The following is a 6,968-nucleotide window of genomic DNA, read 5'->3' as shown; positions in this document are numbered from 1 at the left end:
TGCACTGGAGCGCAGAGAAGCCAAAGCACAGGGAAGAATTCAAGATACTAAAGAGTTGAATAGAAGATTTCAAAAGGCAGCACAGGATGACAAAGCAAAATATTTAAGGTAAGCCCAATGAAGCCCATAATAATCCTCATTATTATCCAATTGACAGCACCATAATAGAGAGAGAAGAGATTGAGTTTCTTAACAATTTTAGTTTGCTCGGTTCCACAATCAACACTCTTAGTAACAGCAGTCAGGAAGTCAAAAGACAATTGCACTAGGGAAGTCTGCTGTCAGGGACCTCTCCAGAGTGCCATAGAACAATAATACCAGTCTAGAGACTAAGGGCGATTGGCCCAGGACAGAGCAGAGTTTAGGGCTGTTGTACATAGGGTCACTATGAGTCACAGGTGACTCGATGGCACATAACAACAACAAAACAACAGAGACTAAGGTGCACCTGACCCAGGCCACGGTCTTTTCAATTACTTGCTCTGCATTAAAGAGCTGAAAAATGACCAAGAATGACAGAAAAAAAATTGATGTCTTTGAGTTGTGGTGCTGGAGAAGAGTATTGAACATACCATGGACTGCCAAGAGAATTAACAGGTCTGTCCTGGAGAGGGTGAAAACAAGCTGCTCCTTGGAGGCATGGATTTCAAGGCACCATCTGACATATTTTGAGCATGTAGCCAGGAGGGCTCAGTCTTTGCAGAAGGATATCATGCTTGGAAGGATCAAGGGACAGCACAGAACAGGAAGATCCCAAAGAGATGGATTGACATAATAACTGGGTAACAAGGGTATGTATGTCAGAGACAGTGAGATTTACTCAGGATAGAACAGAGTTCAGAGTTGTTGTGCATTGCATCGCTGAGTCATAGCTGAGTCAATGGCACATAATAGTAACAATGAACATGGTTCTGTGTGGTCTGCATAGCTATTACAATGGATTTTGTACCCAGTAGGGCAGTAGGCTACCATTCTTCTCAGTATTAGTCATAATTTGTTATGATCTAAGGTTCAAATGCCTTTGCATAGTTAATAAGCATAAACAGACATGCTGCTGGTATTCTTTGCTTTCAATCAGGATCTATCAGACATCAGCCATGACATCCCTGGTGCCACAGCCTCTTCTAAATGCTGCTTGAATTGCTGGAGTTCCCTATCTATGTATGTCCTAGGCATTTTTAAATGATTTTCAGCAGTATTTTGCTTACGTGTTGTTGCAGACTGAGGGTATTTTTATAAGTATTAATAATGAGACAGAACACCAAGAATGTAGAAGAAAACAAAGATAAAGCAGGAGGCGAACAGTTCTCAAACAACTCAAGTTAACTGCCAGGGAGCAAATCACCAAGAGAATTCAATGCAAATGAAGCTAAGCTCTTTCTATTGAAAACCTTCTGCTTAATTCAGAAGGGAGGGGTTAGCAAATACAAGAATTGTATACACACTTAGGGTTTGCCTTAGTGTCTACCCCTGTAAACATTTAAGGATTACCTTAGTGCTTCAGGGTGAATTCCAGCTTGAATCAGCCTCCCTCATAATCTGAAGTAGCATTCAGTTTATTACAAATATTTAGTATGAAATTTGGCTTCCCATGGCATGTGATATTGATGATATTGTTGTATAACTTCCACATTTGGTTGGATCCCCTTTCTAGGGAATGGGAACAAATATGAGTCTCTTCCAGGCAGCTATCTTCCAAATTTCCCCAGCACAGATTAGTGAGGATATCCAGGGCTGCATCTGTCATTTGAAACATATCATTTGGTATCACATTGATTCTTGGGTCCTTATTTTTTTGTCAACATCCCAATTTCAGTTTGGACATCTTCCTTTCTTACCACTGGCTCTTAAGCATATGTTACTTCCTGAAATATTTCAGTATTGGCCAGTTCTTTTTGGTACAGTGATTCTGCATTCCTTCCATCTTCTTTTGGCACTTCCTGTGTTGTGCCACAATCACGAGTCCCCCAAAGGACACCAGGGAGCTGAAATCGATGTGAGAACATGAGGGATTTTATTACAAGCTCTAGAGCAGAGACTCTTCTACACACCGACACAGTGGCCATGTGACAGAGGCCCCAGCACTTCCAGGCAAAGGTTTTTATTGGTGCCGGGAGTGGCAAAGACCCAGTGAGGGGCAGGGAGATACAAGGGGATTGGAGAACTTGAGAGGCAAGATGGAGGCGGCGCATGGTGATTGGCTAATTTGTAAATGAGCGGGCTCATTAGCAAGGGCCCGAACATTTGGCATACTCTGATTGGAGTAAGGTTCATACAGGAGGAGTTAGTCACTTCTTTGTTCCTGAGGTCCTTTCAGGAAGTAGACTTGAGAAAAACAAAGACAAAGGACTTAAGATGGCGTCCAGACCAGAGATCTATATAACAAATCTTGACTCTTACACCTGGCTAGCTCAAGATTCAGCCCAAAGCATCTCTAATATTGCAGCTCAAGGCTTGAATTTGTTTTCAGGTCTTTCAGCTTGAGAAATTCCAGGCCATTTCTTCCCTTTTATTCTCCAATTCTAGGTCTCTGCATATTCCTTTATACTACTCTGTCTTCCCAACTTGCCCTTTGAAATTGTCTGTTCAGCTCTTTTACTTCAACATCTCTTCACTTTGTTTTGGCTTCTCAATGACCAAACAAAGCTTGCAACTGTCAACAACTTTATCTTACTTGTATCCACACTTGGTACCAACAGTAAGATCAGGAGATGTAGTGCATTGGGAAAGTCTACAATGCGGTACCTCTCCAAATTATTGAAGACCAATGATGTTAGTTTGAGGACTGAGGAGTGCCATTTACATCATGGTCTTTTCAATTACTTGCTATGCACCTGAGAGCTGGGCAATGATTAAGAATGCCAAAGGAAGAATTGATGCCTTTGAACCGTAGTGTTGGAGAAGAGTAGTGAATATTCCACAGACAAATATCTGTTCCAAAATAACAAATAGATATGTCTCAGAGATGGTGCAGGCAGAGAGCTCCTTAGAGGCAAAGATGAAGCTTCATTTCACATACTTTGAGCATGTTGTTTGAGCTAATCCTTGGAGAGGGACAGTATGCTTGGAAAGGTGGGTGATGAAGCAGAAGATCCTCGACCAGGTGGGCTGACACAGGGACCGCAGCAACGGACTCAAGTGTGTCAGAGATTGTGAGGTTGGCATAGGAAAAGATGGGGTTCAGATCTGGTATTCAGAGGACCACTATGAATCATAATTGATTTGATGGCACCTAACAACAATGACAAGGCAGTAGGATTGATGTCAGAATTAGTAGAAGGAAGTGATTTTGTGCTGTGGACACTGTGGAAGGGGACAGTTCCCACTCATGGGGTTAGTAGAGACCAGACTCAGCTCTGACTAACACTGAGAAGAACAGGAATCCTAAAACACTTAATCAAGCTCATACAAAATCTATAAACAGACTAAGCAGCAGTTGTCCAAACAGAACAAGGGGACATTGCATGGTTTAAAATCAACAAAGGTGTCCATCAGAGTTGAGTCTTGTCTCCACACCAATTCAATCTCTATACTGAGAAAATCATTCAAGAAGTTGAACTAAATAAAGAAGAATGTGACATCAGGCTTGGAAGAAAACTAATCAATAACCTGCGTTATACGGATGGCATAAACTTGCTTGGAGAGAGTGAAAAAGATTTGAAACACTTGCTGCAGAAGATCAAGGACTACAGCTATCAATTTTGGTCATATCTCAACATGAAGAAAATAAAAACCCTAACCACTGGACCAATAGGTAACATCATGACAGATTGAGAAAAGATTGAAGTTTTAAATTATTTCATTTCACTTGGGTCTACAATCTACAGCTGTGTTAACAGCAGTCAAGAAATAAAAAGATGACTCTGGAGAACATTATGCTGAGTGAAATATCCCACTCACAAAAGGACAAATATTACATGATGCCACTGTTGTAGAATGGGACTGTCCTTGGGGTTGGGGAGAGACTGAGTAAGATGGGTTCAATAATGTATACTGCACTGAAACAGAGGAGGGAGAGAACTGTTTAAAAGAGATATATAACTGGGTATTTCTGTCATCACAGGAGACTAGAGCGAGGGCTACATGGTGGAGGGGACCTGGGGGAGGGTTTGTAAAACAATGAAAGAATCTTTTCTTTTACTTTTCCATAATTTTTGGACTCATGTACTTATAACTTGTTAGTCAAATTTGTGTCTTCTAGGTTGCAACACCCCCATGATACATCTTCAAGGATATGAACATGTACGGCCAAGCACAATCAATAAGAGTGCATCTAAATTCCAAAATCAATCTCCATAATAGTCTATGTGTTTCCTACTGCCAAAGGGGCCCTTTAGAGTAGTGAGAGAAGATCTTCACCCTGAAACCCACAGCGTCCCTTTTCAGCAGGAAGTAGCTAAGAGAATACACCGTCCCCTTTTCCTTATGACTCAGGGTGAAGTCTCTCTCAGGGAGGAGTGATAGGGAATGGCAAAGGACACACTGACAAAGAAGATTAATCAGAACTGGCTTTGACAAGCACTGTGGCATTTGGACAAGAATAAACTGGGAGGAAGGTAGAGAGAATAGTGCAACAATGAATGAATGGAAACCCAAAATCTCTGTAAATGTTTATGAAAATTAATAAAATATAATTATAAAAAACAAAACCAACAAAAAAAAGAAATAAAAAGATGTGTTTCATTGTGGAAAATTTGCTGTCAAGGGTCTCTCCAAAGTGCTAAAGAGCAAAGATATCGGTTTAAAGACTAAGATGCTTCTGAAAAGCCTTAGCCTTTTCAATTGCTTTATGTATGTGGAAAGTTGAACAATGAATAAGAATGCCAAAAACAATGTACGCCTTTGAGATGTGTAGTTGTTTGAAGAGTACTGAGTATCTCGTGGACTGGCAAAAGAAAAACAAGCGTGTTTTGGGGAGGTGCAGCCTGAGTGGTCCTCAGAGGTGAGGAAGGTGTAACTTCTCACACACTTTGAGCATGACGTCAAGAGGGGACAATCCTTGGAAAAAGACATTATGCCAGGAATGGTGGAGGGTCAATAAAAGAGAGAAAGCTGTCCAATGAGTTGAATTAACAGGCATCTCAGAGATCATAAGGGCTGTACAGGAGAGGGCAGCATTCTGCTCTGTTGTTCCAAGGGTCGCTTGCTTAGTCCGTAGTCCACTCGATGGCACTTACCAACAAAAACCTACATTTGCAAGAAATTTCCACCTTTCCCTTTAAAAGTTGTCAATAAACACGAAGCCCACTACTACTCCCTGGATTCAAACTCCCTTCCAGAGACAGCTGCCAGCACCGGGTAGGCTCCACAATGACACCGTTAACTTGCTACAAATAAAATCTGCTTGTGCGGAAGGGGTGCAGCCTCCATAACTCCTAAAGAGCAAGGACCCTTTGTGTAGTTGGGTGTTTCAACTCCCCAGGTTACAAGAGCAACAAAAGCAGGCCCTTAGCAACAGGGCCCCAGCTTTAGCAACGGAATCCTAGCCCCTACCAACCAGGGGTACCCTGGCAACAGGATCCTTGGGGCTCAAGCCACACCCTCCAGTGCTTTCCCACGGGGCTGCAAGACCAGGCGCCCTGTGCTCCGCAGGCTGCGCCAAAGCCCCACTTGGCCAGCCAGCGACAGCGTGAGGACCAGCTGTCCCAGTCGCCAGGCTCCTCGCTGCTCGCATGCGTCAGCGCAAGGCCGGCCTCCACAGGGTCCTCAGGAGCCGAGTGTTCGGAATTGATCCCAGGCCTTTCTCCCACTGCACCTGCAGGTGGACTCGCCCAGTCTCTCCATTAGCCAGGGAGCTGTTCACCGCCTGCCCCACTCAAGGACCCCTCTGGAACCCATATGTCTGCTGCCGCCCCAGGTACCCCCCCACCAGCTTCTCTGTCCCCCAAAGTCAAAGCTTGTCCCCAAAGACCTGGGAACAGAGGGACCCTGTTAAAATGTGCACACGCTGCGCCCCACAAAAGCGAGGTTGGTAACGCTGGGTCCGCCGCCCCAGGCCAATCCCGGAGTTCCACTGACAGGGCCTCACTTCACAAACGAACCTGGGGCACGGGAAAGCGGGGCGCCCTATCTGCGGAGAGGCAGCCCCAGGGGCGTGGGGGGAGCAAGGCGGCCTGGGCGTACAGACCGCGGGAAGATGCCCCAAAGCAAAGGGACCTCACAGCCAGGGGACCCCGTGGCATGGCGGGCATTGTAGTACAGCAGCCCCAGGGCGAGCGCGGGAGCTACTGGGAGTTGTAGGCAGACTCAGAGTATTTGTTCCAGAGGGCAGGGCTGCAGGGAGCTCTGGGCAGAGTTGAAAGCCTGCAGCAGTGGGAGCCCCACAGTGTCCAGCTTAGCAAGATCTGCTGGAAGAAGTAGCCAAACAGCAGCACTGGACAAGATCATGATGCTCACCCAAATTGTTGTTAAGTACCATGAGTCAAATACAAAACATAGTAACCCCATGGACAATGGATCAGAACTCCTATCCTGTGCCATCTTTAATCATCCAAGATACATTTAAACACAGGTTATATACATGGATTTCACCGGATGGTATGCATAGGAATCAGATCGATTATATCTGCAGAAAGAACCGCTGGAGAAGCTCAGTATCAGCTGTGAAAACTAGGCCAGGAGCAGATTGTGGAACAGACCACCAACTACTCATATGCAAGTTCAAGCTGAAGTTGAGGAAAATTAAGCCAAATCCAGGGGAACCTAAATATAACTTTGACTCTATCCCACCTGAATTTCAGAACCATCTCAGGAACAGGTTTGAAGCCTTGAACACCAATGAGCAAAGACCAGACGAGTTGTGGGAGGATATCAAGGGTGTCATACAGTAAGAGTGCAAATGGTCATTGCAAAGACAGAAGAGGAAGAGAAGAGCAAAATGGATGTCAGAAGAGACTCTGAAAATTGCACTGGAGCGCAGAGAAGCCAAAGCACAGGGAAGAATTCAAGATACTAAAGAGTTGAATAGA

This window comes from Elephantulus edwardii, unplaced genomic scaffold (assembly GCF_000299155.1).
Source record: "Elephantulus edwardii isolate Elephantulus edwardi_28Jun2011 unplaced genomic scaffold, EleEdw1.0 scaffold00217, whole genome shotgun sequence".
NCBI classification, from domain to species: Eukaryota; Metazoa; Chordata; class Mammalia; order Macroscelidea; family Macroscelididae; genus Elephantulus; species Elephantulus edwardii.
This window is presented reverse-complemented; position numbering follows the sequence as displayed.